Source organism: Vicugna pacos, chromosome X (assembly GCF_048564905.1).
Source record: "Vicugna pacos chromosome X, VicPac4, whole genome shotgun sequence".
NCBI lineage: Eukaryota > Metazoa > Chordata > Mammalia > Artiodactyla > Camelidae > Vicugna > Vicugna pacos.
Genome location: NC_133023.1, coordinates 91,128,640 through 91,153,964, shown reverse-complemented (window position 1 = coordinate 91,153,964; position 25,325 = coordinate 91,128,640). Strand labels below are relative to the sequence as shown.

At 40.8% G+C, this 25,325-nt stretch overlaps 1 protein-coding gene across 9 annotated transcripts in view; it reads left to right on the top strand.

The window, feature by feature from the left end:
- ENOX2 (ecto-NOX disulfide-thiol exchanger 2) overlaps positions 1–25,325 on the top strand; it is a 258,174-nt gene that overhangs the window by 143,911 nt on the left and 88,938 nt on the right. Inside the window, exon 1 of one of the 9 annotated variants that reach the window (XM_072956359.1) lies at positions 23,642–23,660. The exons of the other annotated variants lie outside the window; for them this stretch is intronic. The gene's annotated coding sequence lies outside the window, so the exon portion shown is untranslated. Of the gene's footprint in view, positions 1–23,641; positions 23,661–25,325 lie in introns of those variants that run through there. 9 annotated transcript variants of the gene reach the window in all.

The window sequence follows — 25,325 nt, the reverse complement described above, 5'->3', positions numbered from 1 at the left end:
ACAAGTCCTTAAATTCTCTGAGCCCAAGTTTCTTTATCTCATAAATGGGGATAATAATACCTATTTTCTCCACCTTATTGGTTCGTTAAGAAAATGTAAATGAGAAAATCCATTTATTGTCATGTGTTGTAAAATGTTAAGTACTATGCAAAACTGGGCTGTTAGAATATTATAATTTCTAAGCATTTTTAATTATCTGGGAAAGAGAGCCACAGTTATCAACTATTTAGAAGTAATTCCATCACTTCCTGTAGAAAGGACTCCAGCTTAGTCCTCAAAGCAAGTGTTAGATTTGGCACAGGGTTTCTGTGAGTTGGCCAGGATTCCTTCAGTGATAGAATCGTATGTTCCTGATCTAAAAATTGACCAGTATGGGCACAAAGAGGAAACCACTTTGTTTTCACTAGGTAATAGGGCAGCTTTCTCTGGCTGCACTATTGGGGCCTTTTGTAATAGGACTTGCTTGCTGTGCTGCCCATGGGGCGAGTTAATGAACCACCAGAGAGCTGCTCTGAATTAAAAAGGTCATACCTGACATGAGCCATTTCAGCATAAACATCCTGTTCTTTTCCTCTCTTCAAGGGGGAGATTTTATTTAAGACCATCTGTGATTTACTGAAAACTTAAACTGTGCGGATGGCAGAATGGCCCTTGCAAATAAATGTCAGGAGAGAAAACCCACCAGGAATTACAGGATCATAAAATGTGAGGGGTGAAAGACCCTTTTGGGATTATGGAGTCCAATCTCCTCATCTCACAGGTGAGGAAACTGGCATCCAGAGATAGGAAGTGACTTATTCAAGATCACACGGTAAACTTAGCGACAGAGCTGACAGTAGAAGCCAGGTTTCCCCAAGTCTTCACACCTCTTACTGCACTTTCCTCTACATCCGTTCATTTAAGTTTAACTTTTGCAACTTCTTAAGTAGTGATAGCAATTTTAGTGTCATTCTCTCAGTTGGAAAGGCTGCCTCTAATCTGCTAGCCAGGAACAGCTGGAATGTCTTGTCCCCATTTATTTAGAATTGGGCACTTAGCAGTTTTAGGGAAGTCAGTTTGCATACCTTAAAATTTCTGCTATCTCCACAGAGAACTCAAGCAACCATTTCACACCTACATACTACACAGTATTTCTAAGTTGCTTCAATCTTCAGGAAAATGAATAGGCACCAGCTTCATGAGCAGCTGGGTGGCATGGTGGGATAACATCAGAGCAGAAACTGAAAGAGTAAATTTAATTTGAAGATAACTGGCAGGGACCTTGAACAAGTTACTTAAGCTGCCTCTGTCAAATGGAAACCACAGTACCAGCAGCACGTCTGTGTTTACTCTCTGATCCTCCTTTTTGCCCTTGGATCACACCTCAACCAGCACCTTGACGCCAACCCCTCACTCCCTTTTGAACCTTCGAAACGCTATGCATCAAATTTGAAAAGGTCTTAAAGACCTTTTCCTGCTTCCTCTTCCTTTTACCCACCTTAGCGAAGTCTCCACTCTTCTGAATGGTCTGTTGTTGAGGGCCCTGGGCTGCCTGCGTGTCCTGAGAATCTATCATTAATATTCGGTGCTATATGTCAGATTTTCCCAGATGAGGAATTCAGGACATCTAGCTCTGCTGTAACCCCAAATCCTGAGTATCTGGCTCTGGCTCCCTGGATCCTATACTTAATACAGTCTATTCTTAGGTGACTTCCTCAGAGTGATCAGACCATTAAAAGTGATTGAATAATACTTTACATAGCAGGAATAGGTGATCTGGAAACTATGCAATTTGGAGGCATTTCAGGGGTGTGTGTGTATGTGTTTGTGTGTGTGTTTGTAAGCAATAATTTAACCCTCCTTACTTTGAAGAGAAAAGAAGGGGTAGGGAATATTCTTTACAGATTGGTTATGTCAAGTAAAGTGCTTGAAGAAACCACAACACGTGAACTAAGTCCACATAGTTAACCTTGTTACACTGCTCTTCTGGGAATCAGGGGTGCTGTCTGGGAGTAGGAGTGCCTGCCCAACTTCAGCTAAAACTTCCTTTTTTCCCCCATGTGTATTTTGCCTCAGCTATGTAAGTCTTTTAAACTCCTAAATTAGGCTGTTGTTGAACGTTTTAAGACTCCTTAAAAGCTTTCCTGTTGACAGACTCTCATAATCCATCTCCTCAGAAAACTGCTTTATGGACTGTGCTAACACTGGTGAGCTATAGGGAGCACTGATTCTTTTGTGCTTTCTGGTTCTAGTTAAAGTCACGCAGTTGGTGGTTGTGAATTCTTCAACCCTTTTGAGTCACATAGGGAACGTCTGTAACCATGTCTTTATCTATGGGAGATCTAGGGTTCACTTTGGTGGGCAGGCTGTCCCTATATAATGCATGTTCCAAGTATGAAGTAAGAAAACTCTCAAACCAAGTAGCAAAATATAGGACGTTCCAGTGATGTCTCCAAGCCACTTTGGTCCCAACTTTGGAGAGCAGCAACTAGTAATATAACCTGCATTGACCCAGGAGAACAAAGGAAACAAGATTAATTCTGAAGGCATATGGGACTTGAGCCTCCTCTGTTTAGTAAACTCTAGCCTGTAGGTGAAATCTGGCCCATGGTCTGTTTCTATAATTAAAGTTTTACTGGAACATAGCAGTGCCAATCATTTACATATTGTCTCAGGTTGCTTTAGCACTGCAAGTGCAGAGTTATGACAGAGGCTATATGGCACACAAAGCCTAAAATATTTACAGTCTGGCCCTCCCTTTACAGAAAAGTTTTAATCTAGAGCCAACCTCTGCTCTAGATTAAAAACTGGGGCTTGAATGGAAACATAAAGATTGCTTGGATTGCAATTTCAAGTGAAAGTAATGTGTAAGTTGTATAGCTACAATCCCATAGTACTTTTTAAACAAAATAATTTTGCTGTGTATGCTTTTTAAAATTTCAGGCAGCAAAGAAAGAGGTAAAGAATTATGTGAAAATCACTCACTATCACAACACCCAGAGAAAACACTTATTAACATTTTGGTGTATACCTTTTCTGACTTTTTGACCAGAGTGTCAATTTTTTTAATAGAAGCAATTGAATCATATTGTACATACTGTTTTTCAGCCTGATTTTGTTCACTTATTAATGTACCTTGGCATCTTTCTATGTCAGTAAGCATAGAGCTACATCATTATTCCTACTGGCTACAGAGAATTCCATTTATAAATATATCATTTAATTTATTTATCCAGTCCTCTATTATTGGACAGTTGGGTTGTCCCTAATTTATTTTCTTCTTATAACAGTGCTGTAAAAGACATTCATCATATGTACATCTTTTCACACTTGTATTTTTTATATTCTTTTCCAATTTTTTTAGAAATCATCAGTTACTTTCATGATACCAGAAAAATCCTACAGCCCTCTCTTCTAGGGTGAATAGATGTTTTCATAAATGGCAAGAGATTTCAATCATATTAATGTAGATACAGAGTCAGAGGGACTAGGAGGTCACCTTCCCTCATGGGTAGGTTGAATTAGTGTACCCACCTGAGATCATTAAATAACAGCTTTGCCACTTAAAGCATGTGCATCTCAATAGGTTTTTGTGAAAGCTTCTAGTCACATTAAATATTAATGACTGGCGGCAAAGCATTGCTTCAGGAGAACATAATGGCCCAAAAGAAACTGGAAGGCTCTATTTAAAAAACAGACCGAAAAAAGCCCCACAGCACTTCTAGCAGGATCAAATTTCTGATGGATAATAGAGCTGGCAGTCAGAAAAGAAGGTGAGAAAGACAGGAAGGTACTATGCCCTGTGGAAATGGGCTGAATACAAAATGTACTCTAAGGCTCAAGAAGCTCCTCTCTGCCCCTGGAGCATGATTAGGGAAGATAGGAAGTGGGCAGAGGTGGTGCTATCCCTGGACTACTCCTGTGAGACACCTTAAAATGCCTTCATTCAGACTCATTGGAAATTCACCTGACCCCAGCGAACTCTGCTGATTGTAGATAGACCACCTGCGCTGGTCCATTGTTTACCAAATCCATTTTTTCAGTGGATTTGGTAAACAGAAAACCAGTGTGGGAAACCTAAAAGTCAGTGTTACTCAAATCCAATAGTTTAATAACATCATGGAAAAGACAAGAGCAGCAGGAAAGACTGTTACGTCTGTTTGAAAATACTCAGCCAGTGGTAGTGGAACACATTTTACAAATGTGTTCTCCCTGTAGTGATCCATTGTCCAGATGGAAGAGCAGACTGGTCTTTAATATTCTGCACAGTCATTCGTGTGTGAACAGTTAGCCTTTGAAAATGAGATGTCAACACTCAGTTGGTCTTTACCCAACACTTTTCTTCCAAGTTGCCTGAACTACTGCGTGGAATCTGATACGTAAAGAGATTCCCAATTACCTAGACACAGGGAAGCAGAGAATTTTCTGCTTTCTTCCTTGCCAAGTCTGTGATCCTCAGTCTTTTCTCCCTTCCCACTCTCAGGCCTCTCTTTTCCTTCTCCATGCTGTCTTCAGGAAGAGGGCTGTCCTATGGCTGCTCTCCCTTGTCTCTCTTCTGCAGAGGTCAAGGAAAAGGGTACTATTTCCTCTGAGTTACCCTCTGCATAAATGATCTCAAAGGAGGCTCTTTCTGTAGCAGCCTAGGTACCAGCAACAGAGCTGCTTGGGGGATGTTCAGGAACTTTACTGACTCTAACCCAAAGCTTTCTAACCACCATTAATTGTGTCATATACCTCCTAGTTTCCAGACTTGTGAGAGCAATAACTAATATCCCACTGAGAGGAGCAAATGCTGTCTCTGCATGAAGAACCTGCCTTGCTCTCCTCCACTGAGGAGGATGTCTGCAGTACATTGGATAAGCCTGCCAAGCTAGAAACTCTTCTATAATCTTGGACCCATATCTGAACTGTATACAATAGGGTCTGTCTCTACTCTCCTTCTTCCATGTATCCACATCATTTTTCTCATCCTTTTAAAAAAAATCAAAACGTTTTATTTTGGAATAATTGAAGATTCACACACTGTTTGTAAGAAATAATACAGAGGTCCTATATACCCTTCATACAGTAACATCTTGCAAAACTGTACTGCAATCACACAACCAGGATATTGACTTTGTACAGTCAAAATGCAAAACAGTTCCATCACGACACAGATCCTTCATGTTGCTTTACCTCCCTCCAGCCTTACACCAGCCACTAATATGTTATCCATTTCTATAATTTTGGCATCTCAAGAGTGTCATATAAATGTAATTATGCAGTATGTAACCCATCTGGTTTGGACTTTTTCACTCAGCATAATTCCTTCGAATGGTGTGTATCAGTAGTTGTTGATTGTGTAGTGTTCTGTTGTATGGATGTGCCACAGTTTAACATTTACCTGAGAACATACTGGTTTTTCTTCCAGTTTTTTTGTTATTATGAAAAAAAACTACTAAACACATTCATGTACATGATCTTGTGTGAACCTAAGTACATTGGTGGGTCATTTAGTAGTTGTGTATTTAATTTTTTAAAGAAAAAGACAAACTTTTCCAGAATGACTGTACCATTTAATGTTTCTACCATCAAGGTATGAGTGATTCAGTCTCCACATCCTCATCAGTATTTGATGTAGTCAATATTTTATTCTTTTAGCCACTCTGAAAGATGTATAATAGTCCCTCATTGTGATTTTATTTTGAATTTTCCTAATGGTTAATGATGTTGAATATCTCTTCTTGTGCATATTTGCTATTTATATGTCATCTTTGCTGAAATGTCTCTTCACATCTTTTGCTCAATTTCTAATTGAATCATTTTATTTTGCTTTTTTTGTTGAGTTTTAAGTGTTCTTTATATACTCTAGATACTAGTCTTTTGTTGAATTTATGGTTTGCAGATATTTTCTACCATTCCTCAGCATGTCTTTTATCCTCTCAACAGGGTCTTTCACAGATCAAAATTTTAATTTTGAAGAAATCTAGTTTATCAATTTTTTGCCTTTATGAGTCCTGCTTTTGGTATCAAGGTTAAGAGCTCTTTGCCTATCACTAGACTCCAAAGATTTTCCCCTGTTTTTCTTCTAAAGTTTTATATTTAATGTTTAAGTCTATGTTTCATCTTGAGTTAATTTTTGTATAAGGTATATGATTTAGGTCAAGTTCCTTCCCTCCTTCTTGCTTGCTCTCTTCCTCTGTCTCTTTCTTTCTTTTCTTTCCTTCTGCCTACAGATGTCCAATTATATTGAATTGGTTTTGCACTTTTTTCAAAAATAAATTGTGAGGGGGGAGGGTATAGCTCAGTGGTAGAGCACGTGCTTAGCATGCATGAGGTTCTGGGTTTAATCCCAAGTACCTCCATTAAAAATAAATAAACCTAGGTACCTCCCTCCCCCCAAAAATTTTTAATTAAAATAAACTGTGAATATTTGTGCAGTTCATATCTTTTTTGACCCCTGACAACATCACCTTCATCAAAATATCCAAAAGTGACAAAAGAGAGCAAGGCTGCCAAGGTTGTTATGACAATGTGCTTTTTAGTAAATAATACTGTAGAAATATTAGTAGCCAACATATATGCAGTGTTTGCTGTGTACCAAAAACTTTACGTAACTTATTTTATTTGTTCTGCACAACATCTATAATGCATATACTATTATCACCATTTTGCAGATGAGAAAACTGACTCAGAGAAGTTAAGTACCTTGCTCATGGTTAGTAATGAATGAATTTGAGAGTCAAACTCAGGTCTTGATCCTAGGGCCCATCTTAACCACTAGGCTACTCCTTCTCCCAACACCAGCTCTTCATGTGCCAGACTATCCAACCACCCTAGGTAAGAACCAATACTCTATTATCATGAGAGCAACAAAGTACTTATTCCTGTTTAGAAAGTGAAGGTAAGTCTTCACTGGTTTACAACAACCCCTGGTTTATATCAATGGCCTTCTCAGTCTTTAGGAGGAAATCCTAACTGGGATAACAAACTCCTACCTATCACCAATTCCACCTGTCCTTACCAGCAACTACAGTATAAACCATCAAACTGCTCTGAGGCAATGCTCGTTTCCCCCTTCCATTCTTGGCTGTGTGATCCCTCTGTGTGGATATGTGTGCATATATGTGGGGGACGGAGGTAAAGAGGGAAGGCTAGTGAAGGTTTGCAGGGACTTAGGTCAGGGCCAAGATTACAAAGAGCAAACAGAGGAAGGGAAGAAGAAGAGACTATAGTTGGACTGATTTTCTGAGACTTCAATTTGTTAATTTTCTATTAGGAGAATCATACTATGCAAAATGATTCAAACTTCTCTCTTTCACCCATGTTGATCGGGATCTTCACCCAAAAATGAACATACTGGTGCCCTGGATGATCCAGAAGACCACCTGGAAGCCTCCCAGAGACCACTCAGGCTAAATAGTCTTTATTGAAAACTGCCATGGCTCCAAATGCAGTTGTTATTGCTCTGAGGCCTCAACCACATGGGAAGTGTATATGGAAAACTTTCCTAGCAATGGAGCAGGCTAGCTGATTAGCTATGATGCTTTTAGTGTCTCTGAATTTGATCTGGGACAATGCTTCCTAAATTCTCCAAAGCTGACCTTGTATCATGTACAGGAAGCATTTTCATTGATTATCAGACCTTGAGATTTACATTTCCTTATTTTCTCCAACAAAAGTGCTTGCCTTCCATTTTTCATTCACTAAGCTTTGGGGAAGCAATATTGTAGTTTGAGGTGGTTGGAGGGGTGGGGAAGCATGAAGGCATACAGAGAACGGAAGTAGAAAGGTAGTCGTTAATTAACAACACATGCTTTGGAAAATGTTTTATTCAAATTCAGAAAGAACTCAGCTACACAAATCCATGAATAATATAAAAATTATGATGGTGTTCTGTCACTGGTGAAAACCATTCCTCCTTGTGGCACTTGGAAAATATCCTGACACACCACTCCAAGCACCTAACTTTTTTTTTTTAGTAAAGGTAGATTTATTTACAAAGATACATATTGCATAGAGTGTAGGCTGTTTCAAAAGGCAACAGAAAGGCCATGAGGTGTGGGGGTTGGGTGCTCAGGTTAAAGTAAAAGTAAGTACACACTCCATAGACAGAATGCGGGCCATCTCCAAAGAGGAGGGAGCAAGAGAGGTGTGGTGTTGCCAGTTTTTATGGGCTTGGTAGCTTCACACACCTACCAGTGGGAGGACTATTCCAACTAGCCTGGGGAAGGGGCTGAGATTCCCAAGAATTTGGCCACTGCCCACTCTTTGACCTTTTGTGGTTAGCCTTGGGATTGTCATGGTACCTGTGGGCATGTTATTTATCGTGATAATATGTTACAATGAGCATATAATGAAGCTCAAGTTCTACTAGAAGTCAAACCTCCCACCATCTTAATCCTCAAGGCCTACTGGGAGTTGAATCTTCCACCATTTTGGTGTTAATTGATGTCATTCCTTGAATGGCTTTGCCCTGCACCCTTCCCTCCTGTTTCATTCCCTCCTTAAAGATGTTACTCCCATAATCTTACAGGGCTGCAGAGGGGCGATGGTGCATCTTCTGAAACTACTTCCGAGCTGAGTAGGGGCATTGACCCCTGCCTATCAGGAAGTAAAAATCTCTGAATGCCTAATCTAGGGGCCCCAGGGGCAGGACAGCCTTTTGGTTTTGTGTCAGAGGGCGATGTGGGCTGGAATCCTTGCATAGCCATCATCTGATGCAGACACCTAACTTCTATCCTAAGGTTTCAGAAGTTTATGTCTGAAAGTTTCTATAAATATGTCCGTGCAAAAGCTTGGGGGGGAATATTTTATCTCTGTTAGTGGAGGGAAGGCAGTCTTGAGCTTTGAATCTTGAGCTGTGGTCCATCATAAAGGTTTTGAGTTTAATATTCATTGTTTTCTTAAAGAGAGTGTCAGTCTGAGGCTGTCATTACAAATACCTACTTCCCTCTTGGAGCACTTGAGCTATAGAACTTCAAGTAGAGTTCAGACCAAGGAATGATCATAAGCCCTTTGAGTCTCATTGCCCAAGCAGTCCTCAGGTTTCCAGTTGCTTTTTCTATCTAGCAGATTCTTTCCTCCTCAATGAAAGAATTCCAGCAGCTGAGAGGCCAAGTCAATTTAATTCATTTTCTTATACTAGAAAGGAAGACAGAGAAGTCATCTTCTTCGTCCTGAAAAAAATAAGATATTCTTTTCTCTTTAGAACTTGTCTCTGGGAGGAAAGGCCATTCTCACTACCTGCACTTCCTTCCTAGAAGCACCCCTTTGCCCAAGGAATCACCTTACTTTGAGATCTGGGAAGAGGGGATTAACTGTATCGGTCTGGGAAAAATCAAAAAGGAGAAACCACACAGTAATTTAAACAGGAGAAGTTTACTGTAAGTATTAACAATAACAGGGGATTGGCCAATAAGAAGTAAAGATAACTGCAAAGAATGTAGGAATAGCAGATACAAGGAGCAGACACCACACCCTAAGCGTTAGAAAACCCAAGGGAGAACCCTTCCCCCAGGGATGAGATCTCGACCTTGTAGGATAGGGCATAGTTGTGTCTCACTGTGTAGCAGAGAAATTGCTGTGGTTCTGTACTGGCAGAACTTGCTGAATCCTGCCTCCTGGAAATTTCTAGAAATCTGTGCTGTGGAACTTTTGGAAAATCTGCCCCTACAGGGCCAGGGAGAGCTGTTCAAAGGGAGGTTATCTCAGCACAGGCACTCCATTACAAAACTGCCTGAAGGAGAGTTACTGGGAGAAGCTGCTGGGTGCTGCTGATTACCGTGTACTACAGGGACTGCATACTGGAAAAGTAGGCACTGCAGGAACCTAGTGCTGGGAAAGCTGTGTGTGCTGCTGGAGATAGTCACTGGGGAAGCTGGGTAGCTACATTGGAGGAGCCTGCCAAGTGAGCATACTAGCACACTGGAACCAGGGAGAAAAGCTCCTTCCTCCTGAAACGTCTCTCTCGTGCCCCCTTACTGACAAAATTTAACGCTGTACCGGCTGGTAAAGGTAAAATATTTAAAAGGCCCAGAGCTCTTTTCACAGAGCAAGCAACAAGGGTGAATTTGAATCTAGGAGGCAATAAACTGATAACGGGCACACCAACCTAGCTCAGGTAATAGTAACTCTCTAATGGTGTTAGCTCCTAGCCCCAGCTCATGTTCTGAGTGGTCTCTCTTCCTCTTATAATTTGGGATGAGGAGATGGAAATCAGTTACGCTTTATCTCCCTATGCTTTTTATGGCTTCTCCGCACATGTTGTGTAACACCAGCCCCAGGGTAAAATCATAGCTCTAGGTCTAGCTCTACTATTCAACCTCTCCTTCTCTGATTACCAAGTTCAAGTCACCTTCAACTCTTAGTTCTCCACTTAACTTCACTGTACTAGTTGGGATGGGGACAAGTATCTACCAAATGTCTAATATATATCAGATTGCACTAGAGGTGGCAGAGTTCAGTGGTTAAAAGCATTGGCTTAAGCATTGGCTTTGGAGTCAAGCTTGGATTAGAATCCTCACTCTGCCACTTACTGCCTGTGTGATCGTGGGCAAGTTGCTTAACTTCTTTGAACCACCATTTCTTCAACTGTAAATGGAGATCATCATACCTGCAGCTCCAGAGTGTGGTAAGGATTAGGCATAAGTAATATAATGCTTGACGCTTAGGATCAAAAGAAGGAAAACTGGATTCCAATCTTGGCCCATCTTTTACTAGTTGTGAAGCCTTTGAGCAAGTTACTTAAAATTCCAAGATTCAGTTTGCTTCTCCATAAAATGAGAATCATAGTAATACATGCCTCATAGAGTTTTTGTAAGGCTATAATGCATATAAAACGCTTAGTGCAGTAAGTTACACAGGAAGGTGTTCAATAAGTGGTAGCTCTACACAGAGGTGTACCTGTCAGGCATTGTGCTATATACTTTATATCTGTTCATTTGTTTACTGTCTCATTTCCTTTGTCTTCCCCACACTCACCCTAGCCTCCCTATTCCAGTGCTTCTGCCTCCAGAAGGAACACAAACAATATTCTTGACCAGCTGACTGCTGCTGCTCTTGTAAGCAAACCTAGACCGTCAGCCAGACACTCCTCTCAGAACCAGAGGCCCTCTTGAGAGGGAGACAGAAGGGCTTACTTATTCATTCATTCTGGCTTATGACTAAAGGTCTCCATCCCTTGGCAAAGAACTAATTTCCTTAGTAGTTACACAATTGCTTCTTTGAAGTTGGTTACACACCAAGGGAAGAAAGAGCCAGCTCACAGACCTCTTAATCATCCTAAAATCGAAGTCTCATTCTACTTCCAGTCATTAGAGAGAGACTCGGAAGGAAAAGGAAATGAGACTAAATCGTATTGAAAAGAGCACGTTTTTCTAATGTCAACGCAATATGCCCCTGGCAGAGTGCAGACCAGAGGACACATACAAAACTCCTTTATTGAAAAAAACTTAAGGTGCTTCACAAGCAGCCATTTATACTCATGTATGAATATTTGGTTTGTCTATTGCATAAGTGAAATCCCTGGTTAAGGCATTTTAACCTTTGTGTTGGAAGCTTATGTAACTTAGCAGGAAGCAGGAGTAAATGTAAAAATTGGAGAAGTCTGTAACTTTCTAATCAGTGTCTCCCACTGGGCATGCTTGTCAGAGCTCTTCCATGCTATGGACCCTAAGCCATTATTTTCAATCTATATTCCATAGGTGTAGATCCTATCCAAGGAGTCACTGATTCACAAGGAAATCCCACACATAAGGGAAAGGACTTCACTTTATTGGAGATCTCTTTATATTACAGTTGATGAGGAGTGAAGGGAACACTTCTGGAATATTTCCTTGGAACTCACAAATAAATACTTGTAGCAAGTCTTCTGCCTCCAAGCTATGATGCAACATGCCATTTGAAACTTCATTAGTGTGTACTCCAAGTTCCTTTGTATGTCCAGCTTGCAATCTAAGAGAGGTCCCAGAAAGTAAGGTATACATGATACTCTTGAACTTTTCTTTTAAATGTATACCTGTGAGAATTCCTACTTAGTTGATTTTATTATTGTTGTTTGTATTATTTTATTTATTCCTGCTTATTTGATTTTATTACTAAGCGAGAATCCCAGGCTTAATACCCCAGCACTAGGGTATGCGGAATACCTCATGACCAGTATTATTGCTTAGACATTCTCTCCAGGCAGAAATTATGATTCTGACTCATCCTTTTACCCAGCTTATACCTGAGGAAATTTTCACCTGGCATCTACTCACAATAGCTAGTATAGCTGTAGCCATCACCTCTAGGGAAATAAGAATTAGTCACCTTGCCAATTTCCTATGTGTCCTATCCAACTTTCTGAGCAATTTCATTAGCATTACTATAAAGTAAAATTAACACTAAATGGCAAAGGCAAGCTTACCCAAACTGTGACCTTGGAACCCAGCCAGTTCCTCAACAGAGAAGCAATTGCTACTCATGGCAACACAGTTGAGTGGACATGTGCAGGTGGGGATAGATGACAATGAGGTACCTAAGGAGCTACTGCATATGTTGAGGTGGAGTAGATCTGCTATCCAGAGACCTGGATATTGAACTGGGATAACAAAGAATTTTAAAGGGCACAAAAACATGGCACTTTTGTTTCTATTATTCCTAATGGTTTGAACAGAGAACTCTCTGTTGTCCAGCCTCTGCCATTTAAAAAACAATTACTTTCTCTATTCAAGCAAGAGACATTAAGGACAGCTAGCTACTCAGTCTCCTACTACATGTCTCTGCTTCCCAGCTAACCCTACCTGCTCACCTTCCATTGCATGGTGTGGAAAAACTGTAGGTGCTGGGATCTGTTTTTCTTTTTAGGCTCAAAACACTATTCAGGGGCATTTTTAAATAATAATTTCTTTAAAGGAAGAAAAGAATGTTTAACCAATAAAAAGTGATTAGATCATCCTCTGGGAAAACAGAATAAGAGGAAAAAGATTGATATTTCTGTAGAAAAGGGGGTTTTTTGTATTTGAGTTTAATATAAAGAATAATTTTGATCACAATGGTTTTCTTGAACATTAAGACAGATTATGTAAGGAGAATGCAGCTGTGGATAGGATTATCTGCTTATTATGCTGTGTATCCAGGTAAAGAGAGGTCCCCAACCTCCAGGCTGATATTCAGTCAGTGTATATTGGATGGTCATATTAGTTTTAAAATATTGAAAAACTTCCGTTCCAATTGGAAGTAGGTACTGTCAGATACCCCCTAAGTGATAACCATCCACTCCTGCAAATAAATAATCACTGTCCAGACCACCCCACTAAGTGACTGCCTGTCAGCCAGGCCACCCTGATCCTCCTGGTATCCTCCAGGCTTCCCCACAGTCTAACAATAATGGATTGACCTCTGGCACAAGAGGATTTCCTGGGCCCTACTCCAGTGGTAAGGTTCTGTTTGGTTGCTCATGCCATACTGGTATTTGAATATTTTGAACATCATTCCTGGTTCCCCTAATCTTATTCTCATGACTTGAGATCATTTTTTTAGACAAAACCAACCAGCTAACCAGAGAACCCCTAGTAGAGTTTAATGCTCTTATGTAGACTAAGTTCAGTTAGTGAAAGAAGAAATTAAAATGGAGAATATTAGCAAGATTAACTTGGGGAAAATTTGTATAAAAATTGGAGAAAGTATTTTTACTTAAAAAAAAACCAACAAATAGTGTGAGCCACAATTATTGTCAGGCATTACAGTGCATTCAGCAGATTGAAGGAGTTAAAAATCAGCTGTTTGCTCACTCACTATGCCACGTTCATTCACTATGCCATATCCTGGAGCATAGTTAACAGCATATAAGGTACCATCCCTGCCCTCAAAGCTCTTACAACCCAGCAACAGAGAAATTGCAGGTACCCAGTTAATTATTCATACAGGGTAAAATGCTGATAGCCTTTTAGAGAATCACATTAGTGCTAAGTATCTCTCAGAAAGGTACAACGTCAGCATGCTTTCTGTGGAACGAAAGAACCTCCAGACTAGAAAATAAGAGGGTGTTGACTTAGATGAAACCAAACTATCTGTGTGATATTAGATTAATACTGATTCTGCAGTGATGAGTAATATTTAATGCTACAAACCCTGACTTATAAAGAAAAACTTATTGAAATCAGTAGAATGATGCAAAACAGACCATTGAAGGATTCCTTCTGTTACTATGATGGAAACAAATTGGATAAGTTGGATTCTCTTATCTTCCTCTATGAAATTATATTTGCTAATAGAATGCAAATATCATTGGTAAAGAAAGAAGAGGAGAGATGAATCATTGTAATGAATGTTCAAATAAAGAGCATCAGACTAAGAAAGTTACATTATTATATTGCCTAAATAAAACCAACCAGGATATCCCACTGCAAACAATCAGGCCTTTGTGTATAACACGCTTGTTTCAAATGCAGTGACTGGAACACTTATTCCCCCTGGTTAATGCTGGAGTTGGTACTATTGTTGCAGAAGCTTTCTGGAAACCCAGCAGAATGGTCCTATGTGAGGTTCTCTTAGCCATCTTACAAGGGATGCATCCTTCTTAATTCATTGGCATCCACTTTCATTTCTGATTAGTCTTCTGCTCCAAACTTCCTACCACCAGCTGGAATGGGAAAGGGGTTGCAGGATGGCATTTCTTGTACCATCCCCAACCCACTCACCTTCCAGCCTCACCCTGGGATCTCTGGCACTTGCCAAATGGCTTCCCTATATAAGAAGCTCAAAGGGATTGAAGTTGTATCAGTGTATCCTTTGCCACATGGTTTGACCAATTCACTGGTATCCTGAAATGCATCAACCTCAGTTCTCCCCTCTAATGAGCTTAAGTGGAATTTAATAAGCCCTGCTAAATTGTCTTGTGACTCTGTCATATGAATAAAAGCTATGGACTCTAGGTTAGATTGTAAGCATCAAATTAATTTTACTGCAAAGGTCAGGCTGCCTTCCTGGTGCTCTGTTGTGCTTGAAGGTTAGTCACTGCATGCTTGACCAAAACCTTCCTGTCTGGGCTGTATTCAGAACAGATTTCAAGATATAGCCAGATTGAAAACCAGACATTAGGAGATAAAAGACTGTGTACTCTGACCCCCTGGAAAAAGCAAACAGCTGCAGTGATTTTATGTGTATATACAATATATCATCATCTCCAAGAAATGATAGGCATTAAGCTCGGCACCTCTTGCTCCCAAAGCAAATGTCTGCTCATCTTTTCCACCTAGCTGCTCATGTCAGAGGAAAGAAATATTTCTTCCCAAATGACTTCTAAGCTTGCTTGCCTGGGAAGTGCTGCCCCTGGGAAAGCAGGACCTACCAGTGGAGTCTGGCTCAAAAAAAAAAAAAAGACATAATCATATTCAGAGAATGACAGACACCTCCATTCTGGTTTCCTTTAACTTTCGTCTGTCTTCCTAATTTACCATGGGTTCTCTTTCCAGCTCACCTCTTTTGACCAACTCTGTTGTGAGTTCATGCACTTCTGATGTATGTGTCTAATATACTCATCAGTTCAAGTTCGACAAGTAACATTCATGTAATAACTTGCCATTTATATTCCTGGAAAAATCCAAAGATGGGCTCTGAGGCTATAAAGTCGCATCCAGGCTATTTTCAGAGCTCCAATACCTTGAAGTTATAGGGCCTGGGGTCACACACTTCTTATAGCATGACAGTTCCTTTGGGCATAATTGGGATCTCTTTCAAGTTTCCTAAAAAGAGAGATAGCAGTGGTCAATTTTCTATTCCGGAGAATAGGTCCTGTAGAGGGAGATACTGTCAGGTTGCAATTCTGAACTGAATTTTCCTCATTGAGAAATCGACCTAGGGAAGCTCCGTAGCCTGTCATTCCTTACAACGTTCAGCTTTCACCTGTGACAGTCACGTTGCTGACCCACTGTGTGCAGGACAACATGTGTGTTCAGTGGTTGGGTTTTTGGAGTAATCCTCATCCCCCGACCAAGTTTCCTAGAGCCAGTTGTGTTTGCAAGACAAGGCAAGGTGACATGTATAGCCTGAGGCTATAGAGCAGAAGGAGGTAGAAAGTGAAGTGGCTCAGGGAGGCATCATCTGGAATACTGATGTACACCAGCTAAGTCACTAAAACAGATCCAAAATGCTTTTTTCTTTTCAGGAAAAGTTTAATGCCTCTTTGCAGATACCCTATGAGGGAGCTAACATTCCGTCTAGACAGGCACACAAGTCAAACACCTTAATTTCTGAAACAGAGTGACAGCTTGGCCAGTTTGTATGCCTAATAGCTAAGACATGTGGACCTCTCTTCAGCCCACCATGTGCTCACCAGAGCCCTCCACATTAAATTATCTGTCCTATAGCTCTTCACTATATGTTGAGACATGCCAACCAGATGTGCTTGCCCAAAAATTGCTGTCCCCAGGAAAGCAAGCCCTATCATCAGTGGAGTTAATTTTTTAAAAATCACATGATCCTATTCAAATAATGGCAGACACCTCTGTCCTGGTTCCCTGTGTGTAATCTCATCTGCCCTTCTAATGTACCTCATGCTCTCTCCTGTTCATCTCCTTTGTCCACCCCTTTTGTGAGACTACGTTCACCACTGATAGAAGTGTCTAACATGCTTGTCAGCTTAAGTTCGCCTGGTAACATTCATGTCGGAATTTACCAACATCCCACCTTTCAGGTTTCCTCATTTGTTCCCTCTAACCAGTAGGACAAACAGGATTGTCACTTTATACTTAGGTCTTTTTTTTTGGTCTTTATTTTGTGTGTGAATTTGCCCACCTCTATCCTCCAAGTAAATTATAAGCTCTCTGAGGGAAGTTAACTGTCTTTTGCTTCTCACGTCCCTCCCAGACTAACAAAAAGTGTAACAGGGGCTCAATAAATGCCATTCTCTCATTCATGAAACTAGAAAATACTATTCAAGTGGATTATACTTGTTTCTGAATTCCAGTGTACTCTCTTTTTCTTCTCCGAAGTGAAATTTAACTCTGAGGTTGTATGTACTCTGCCAAAAGTAAAAATACACTCCACTCTGTGGTTCTGTGCTTTGAGCTACAATCAGATATTCCACTTGTAGCGGCTGAAGGAGTCTACACTTTTCACTGTAGCTAAGAGAATGCCTGAAAACTCGGATCCTCTGCCTTCACTAGGTGCTGCCATCATCAGCGGAGCAGCCCAAAGCCCTTTGCCTCCATACTTTGGCTCCTTTTACAACACAAATTCTGTTGTGGAATTGGTCGTACTGCCTCTGCTAATTTTCACTTAACCTCTCCATGCCTCCCTGCTTTCTTCAAAAAAGCCCATCAATATCGACCTGCCTTCCAGGGATGTTTTGAGGACATAGGCTGATAAGAAAACATTCTCTATGAGAGAATATTGATGACAGTTGTTTTGTAGCCAAAGAAAGAGAGGGCACTCAGCAGTAATTGGGGGCCATGTTTGGCCACCCAACCACCCATTATCGTTAGTACTCAGATTGATTCTAATGCATCATAATAATGCAGTTCGTGATCCACATGTAGGGGGTAATTTATTGTCAGGTGGTGATTGTTAGTAATAACAAGCTGTTTGAACATTTTCAGAACTTAGTTGTACACATCTTGTTTTTTTCTTCCTTCCTTTGCCTGCAAGTCTAATTTTATACCCTTTTGCCTATCTTATTTTCTCCTTTTACACTGCATATTATAACATTGTTTTTTATTCTTTAAATAAGCTTAGTGTCTTAGTGAACAGCTAGAGAACAGGAGACTGATTTGGGAAAGCAGTTTAAGTAGTCAAGTCCAATTTAAGAATGGTGGTGGATTTTATCACTCAGCTTTATTAATGGGCCTCATTCCCGCTGTATCACATTTCTTTCCCTAATGCATTTGTATAAAAGCCCTTGCCTCTCCCATTAACCCCTTTGGCTGGTGTTAACTCATTCCTAGGCATTTGTTGCCATAGCTGCCGCCACCCCTCAGCTGGAGTCCTCGTGCTAGACCCTGCAGAGGCCATACGGGCTGGCCTGCTTGTTCGAGGCGTCAGCTGTTAGGCGGAGGGCAAAAGCCTTGCAACCTCAGAGGTCAAACAGCCTGTCCCATGCGCTTAAGCCCTGTCTTTTTTTTTTTTTATCCTTAGCAGCAGATGGGCATGTGGCTGTCCAGCCTCAAGGCTGGGAAACATGTGTGGGAATATTACCAGCACCCTTCCTCCCTCACCCTATCCTGGGCATCCACGCAGGTAGCCTCACTCCACATTCAAAAAAATGATCGATGTTTCCCTTCAGTTGTTTGAATGTCTTCCTTCAGCACTTACAGCAGCTGTGGGGAATCGTGCACAACTTGTGTCTGTTCGCTGAAATAATTGCTGGCGGTTTGATGGAGCATCTCTTGTGTGTATTTTTGCCCGTTTACAGATTTGATTATATCGTTTGCAGAATGGAAACATGACTTTCCACTGCTTACTCTCATTCTTGTAGATCTTCAAGGAGAGACCCTTTTAAAACCAAAATGGAAATGATATGCAAATGGTTATGTTAATATCACACAGGCGAAAGTCAGGACCTTCAGAAGGTTCCTCAGGCGCAGACTGATCGGGTGATGAACACATCTTGCACACGTTGCTATTTGAGTCACTGGCATCACCGTCCTATGAGAAATTACTAAGAAGAGAAAATGTTAGATGCCTGTAACATGTGACTCCTTTCTGCCCTAGGCTTCAGCACTGACATAGGCCAGAGCAAACACAACTCCCACACGTGCAGATTGGGCAGGTCCAGTGGGATTTGAGGAAGCTGTTCGAAGGTGGAACATTTCCATGTAGACCAGTAATACAGAGTTGGAAAAGAAATTTTAATTTTGTCTGTGCTTTTCCAGCTTTGCCAGACAGCTGGCAAGGATAAGCCTGTGGATTAGCTCCAGACTTGGAAAATTCATAACCCTCTAGTCCTTTACCTTGACTTTAACAGAAGTGATCTTACAGCATCAATAAAAGCAGCAGAGCTGCAACAGCATTAACAGCTAAAATTTACAGAGCTTCCAAAATGCTTTTACAATTAAGCTCTCTTATTGAACCATCTCACCAGCCCTGTAAGATCAGTATTATTGTTGTCCGTGTTTTTGAGATGAGGAAGCCAAGGCTCAGAGATATTAAGTGGCTAGCCCAAAGTCACACAGCCAGTAAGTAGCATAGTCTTCTGACTCAGGAACCCCAGCCCATTGCCACCTCCGTGTCCTCAAATCTCCAAGTAAACAAATTAAGACCCATGCAGGGATTCACTTGAAAAACAAAAGGAAATGAGCCTTGTTACAAAAGAATTCCTGACTTTTCCTATAGGTTCACTACTACATAGCACCTTTGAAACTCATGTTTATTCATAGATCACCAACTAGCCTGCAAGCTGGAGAAGGGTGGGGGAAGAGAAGGGGAGGGGAGGAACATGAGGGAGAACAGCACAGATTAAAGCTCCTGCAACTGAAGAGTTCTCCAGAAATTCAGATTAAACATTTCGGAAGAGACAGCATCATTATATGTAGTAGTACTATAAAGATAAGCAAGGAATAATTAACACAAAATCAGAATAGTGGTTATCTCCAAGGGGAGATGGAAGGAATTAGGGGAGGAACACATGGTGGCCTTTAAAGGTAATAGTTATATTCTCTTTCTTAAACTGCATGTTAGATACACAATATTCATTGCACCATTGTTTTTTATACTTCACACTTGTCTCTTTTAAATTTCCCTTTGTAGCTATTCAATATTTAATTTAAAAAGTTAGGAAAAGACAGTGTGAATCAGTGGAAAAATGGGATTTGATATACAGAAACTAGCTTTGGATTTTTAAGGAACACTGCTCTTGAGAGCTAGGTGCACTTTGATAAAAACCTTAGCCAGCTTGCTCTGACAGTCTTCCACTGACATATCAGTTAGTTTCTCAAGAAGTTGTGATTTGTAAGGAGGACGGGCTTTCCCAAATTTTTTCTGGGGTCGTTGAGTGTTCCAGCTGCCTTGCTCCTCTCCTCCCCTCTCCTGCTTTTTGACAGTGAACTTCTAGCTTCTGGAAGAACAAAGGACAGTGAAACAGTGACATAGTCATTTGGGAATTTGAAGTTAAGTGCTTGAACTGTAACTATGGATTTATGGGTTGTTACCCAAAGACTTATCTTGTGGCTTTCCTTGGTGTTGGACCTGACAGAGAATGCAGTGAACGGGTGGGCCTGTATATTTATTTTCAGCACTGGTTGGTTTCTCTCTGGCCAATCTAGGCATGCTGTAAGCACAGGCTGACAGGACTTATGGCTTTTCTTCCATGTGGAAATAAGTGGATAAGCAAATACTCCCAGACTGATTTTCTTTCCAATTCATTATTAACAGAGAATTCACCCTTTGTAATCATTTTCAGATCAAATTTATTCTACCAATCCCTGTAAGGTTTGTTCTGGAGATCGTCACCAACCTGGACGTCTTTTATTTTTTAACAGCTTATATCTCCTCCATATTAATGCCAATTAAGGAAAAAAAACACAAATAGATTAAAGGTGATGTCACTAGTGGCCTGGAGATTCACTCAGGAAGAAAATTTAAGTTACAGCAGAAATGGATAAAAGGAAAGAAAGTCAATAGCTCACATGTGTTTGCTATTTGAACTACTACTGCTGTATTAAAATATTCAGAACTATTGAATTAAATGGGGCAAAACACGTCATATATAAGATAGATTCCAGGAAAGGCGCTATTATTAATACTGTTCCAAAATTACAAACTGCCGAGCAAATCACTTGCATATGGATTGTTCCTGGAGTAGGCTGATAGAGTGGGTGTCCTCTGCCCAGCTGTCAAAGGTCACAGCCATGGCCATAACCTCCCTTTGTCTTATTGGAAAGCTGGCCATGAAAAGCAATCTCTTCTCTTCCCTTCCCTCATTGCTTCCCACCCTGGTCATGGAGAATTGAGATGTGATACTAAGTTATTCTGGTTTCCCTTCACCACAGATGGGGTGATCATGAGAGGGCCTGGATGCAAATGCCATCCATGCTTTTGGAGAAAAAAGAATGGTTTTTGGCAGCAGGTCTGATGGGCCTGGGGTATGTATATACAGTGGGGGAGGAGGTTAACACTGGAAAATATTTTTGAGAATTTTATTAGCAGTACCACTTTTAGAAAATGCATCAATCAGATGAGAGGTATATAAATTAGTCCTGCCGTTCTTTCTGGCAGTGTTTTTGGCAAAGAATTGTTTAAAGAGAAGCCATTTTGTTCTTTTTTGTTTAAATACATTCCCTACTTTTTATTATTAATGGTTGGTTCCCATAGGTACTTCCTTGTACTTTTCACCTGAAGGAATCATAATACTCCCTTCTCTCCCCACCCACAATGGCCCCTATTTTCCACAAGGTATCAGAAACAATGCTTACTATGGCTAATATATTAATAATAATAATAATTACTAGTATTCTACTACTTCTTATTAAGCTAGGCACTGCAGTGGGCCTTTTTTCCCCACATATTTTCTCCTTAAATCCTTACCACAGCCCTATGAGAGAGGTACTACTCTTATCATCATTTTTCAGATGTGAAAAGTGAAGAACAGAGACATTAAGTCACTTCCTTAGCATCACACAGCTAATAAGTGGCAGGCCAAGATTAGAACTCAGATCTAATCCAAAGCCCATGATCTTAACTACTGTTATAAGCCTATTTTTCTTTCATTCAGGGTCACACAGAATTAAGGGTTGAGAGTTTATTATGTTTGGTCTGGCCAAAGGCATAATGGGGATTGATAGGAGTATGTTGTAGTTTTCAAAAAGCTCAATCATTTTGAAACATGAAGGGTGGTAGAGACAGTGGGAAGTTCTGAATAGTAAGGCTATTGTTTTCTGATTATTTGTCAACTTCAGGTGGAGTTTGAAAACCCAAATTAGGCTGCCTGTAGAGGTAAGGAAACTAGAAAGAGGCTAGGGCTGCTGGCCTAAAGCAGAGCCATTAGTCACTGCCTCCTGTGGCTGTATGTGTATATATAGCATTGCCCTTAATATTTGAGGATGACTCTGCTGAGACAGCTAGTTCTCAAGCCAAAGTTCCCATTATCAGTAGGATTTAACACTTGACTTGTTTATAGTGGTCATGGCCAGTGTCCCACCCTCCTGACTTAGACCATGGCCTTGTAGTTAGTGACTTGAAAGGCAAGTCAGCAACATAGTCTAATACCTATCCTCTCAGAGTCCAGTGAACTGGAGAACACAAAATGACTCCAGTTTTTTAACATTCTACTTTTAGGAGCAAGGAATAATAAGTAGACTGATATGGAAAGTATTCTCCACTCATGCCCATCTCCTCCAAACAGGAACAATTTCTATTCTAGGTTTTAGACTTAGCACAAATACAGCCTCATCTCCTCCACTTTTAAGATATCCACAGTACCAAAACTGACTTATCTTTCAAAACTCACTTTAAAGTTGCCTCCAGCTTAGCATCACTTCCTGTATGCTCCCCTCCCTCCTCCACCACCACCTCTCGTCCGAGTGGAGTAGCTGCCTCTCACTTCATATCTCTGTTTAGCCATTATCAAACTATACGATAATTTTGTTTCCATGTCTGTCTCTCCCACTAGTATATGAGCCCCTCAAAGGGCGGGGAAACATGGGTTTTTTCACCTTGGTACCATCAAATGCTGCATGGATGTAACATGTTTGTTAAATTAATATTCAGAATGTATCCTGAAGCCCTGCCATAATCTCACTCAAAGATTCAGGTACATCGAGCATATATTGACCACCTGCGTTGTTTTCACCACAACCCTGTTAAAGGGGTGGTATCATTCTTATTTATAGATGAGGAAACTGACGCTCTGTGTTTCTCAAATTTGTAGTGGGTGTAAGAGTTATCTAGGGTGTTTATTCAGCAGTCAGATTTCCTAGCACCTCCCAGATGAAAACGTCAGCAGTGGACTCTGGAACTTGACTATTTAGCAAGCACTCCAGGTGATTCTGATGCACATGGTTGGACTGCATTTGGACAAACACGGGTGTAAGTAATTGCTACACCACGAGTAAATAGTTGAGCCAGAGTTCAAACTCAGCCCTCCTAATTCCAGATCTAGCCTATGCTATATTTATCTTTGTTGTACTCTATCTCCTGTGGCAAGGAAGTGGATTGAAACATGTTGGAAAGATTTTCAGCAACAAAGGCTAAAGCAAAACGGCTTGTGGATTAACCCCAGGGCTGTTTATTTTTTTTCTCCAAGAGATCTTGCCAGACTTCCAACAGCATAACCGCGGGGTTGCCAAATCATCTCTTACGCAACTTACCTCAAAAAAGCATTGACCACAGAGCTTTGGGAACTTTCAGATTTTATGCTTCTATTTTTTTCTTTCTCCATTCCCCCTCCATCACCAGCAATGCCATTAACTTAAAGAGGATGCTCAGGACCTGAAATACAGTTAGTCAGTTTGTTAAACATTAAGATTTCTAGTTGAAACCAGTAGCTACAACATTTGGGAGCCTGTCAGTAATATTAATGTGTGTGTTTCAAAACCAGGAAAAAAAATGTGTGGCTCAACAGGCAATTAGTGGAGATGTTAAAGGAGCTGAGGTATGGTAGCATTTTTGTGGCCCATTTATGCTTTTGATGTTCTCTCTCTGTTAGGTGAGGAAATATAGAATGAATGTGATGATGCAATCCTAAAGACTAGAGGGCCACAGTCCACCATTCAACCTAGACCAAGGTAATGTGAGTTCACTGGTATCTCAGAAGCTCAAGAAGTTAGGGGTGGAGAATTATGGACCTAAGTGCAGAAAAGCCAAAGAGAGCCTCTCTAGTACAGCTAGCCACTTCTCTTACCGACAGAGGAAGTCCTCCAAGGTTCCTGTGGTGGAGCCTACTGGGATTCCTGGGCCCTTGCGTCTGACTTCAGCCTATTTTCCTGGCTCACATTCAGCTAATAACCTTGAAGTGACAAGGACTATCTCTGAGATTTCTCAACTCATGCCAGCCCATCCTGAAATAACAAAGAAAACCCCTGGCTTCAGCTTAAAGAAGTGGAAGAAGAGACCCCAGTAGGGCAGCTGAATGGTTTCTTTCTTAAACAGAAAAAAAAAGGAAAGGAGAGATAAAGGAAGTGAGGTTAAATCATGATTGAATACTTGCTCTGTGTTAGATATCGGGTTCAGCATTCTTTATACTGCAGTGATAGGATAGAGTTCAGTGCCTAAAAGTATGGGCTGTGGAGCCATAGTACCTAAATCTGAATTTCACTCCAGCATTAATGCCATCTGTGACCTTGGGCTACTTCCTAACTTCTTTGTGTTTCCTTTTCCTTATCTGTAAAATGGGTCTAATGATATTACCTGTCTCAGGATTGTTATGTGGATTAGATTACATAATACATATAAAGCCTTAAAACGGTGTTTGGCACATAATAAGCATTTAACCATTATTAAGAATCAAAATTATTATCATTAACTTAGTACCTGAAAGATAGGTATCATTATCTCTAACTGCAGGTGAATAAACAGGCTAGAGTTTGTGGAACTTGCCTAAAGTCACACAGCTAGTAAGTAATAGAGCCAAGACTTGATTTTATACCTGGCCCCAAGCTGTACTCCTTCCACTATACCCTGTTCCCTTCATAAACATAGGGTGTATACTGTGAATTCCTTGGAGAGGTCTATGCCAAACCCTTTGGCCTTCTTCTTCCTCACTACACCCCCACCCCACTGGAACTGCCATCTGGATGGCTGACTTGACACCCTAGCTTCTTATATATCCAGTTTAAAACCTTGAACATCATTATAACTGTTCCAGTATGGAGGTGGCTGTCTCCAGGACCATTCAGCTTGTAGACTAGAACAATGAATCTTCCAGCATGAGGGTCAGTTTGTGAAAGCACCCTCTACCCTGAGGTCCTCATCTGCATACCCTGAGGATCAAGCTACTCTCTCCCACCCCTACAGCACCACAGTCACAGCTCTTGTGTGAATAATTACCAACTGTATAAGCTAGCATAAAAACCCTTCCCTTTCCCTTTTATATTTCCTTTTCCCTCCCCTTCCCTTACCCCTTCTTCCCCAAGGAAGAATATATTGTGACATCCAGATCTCCTTGAGTGGCTCTCTGACCCATCCTTGGTAACACTCATAAGGAGATAAAGCCCTTGCTTGTCTAAATAGCGTCATCTCTCTCATGCCTCCTGGGAACCTTGTCTTACAAAAGCCCTGTCAGTTCTCTTACCCTGCACAGCCACAATGCAAGCGGTGGCGTCACTGCTGGTGACATCTGTGATCGGAGAGAGAGTAGGGTGTGCCTGAGGCTTCAGTGCATTGTTCAAAACAATGATGGATTGTTAAGTTTCAAAGAAAAGGAGCAGGGATTCAAAATAACACCTACAACA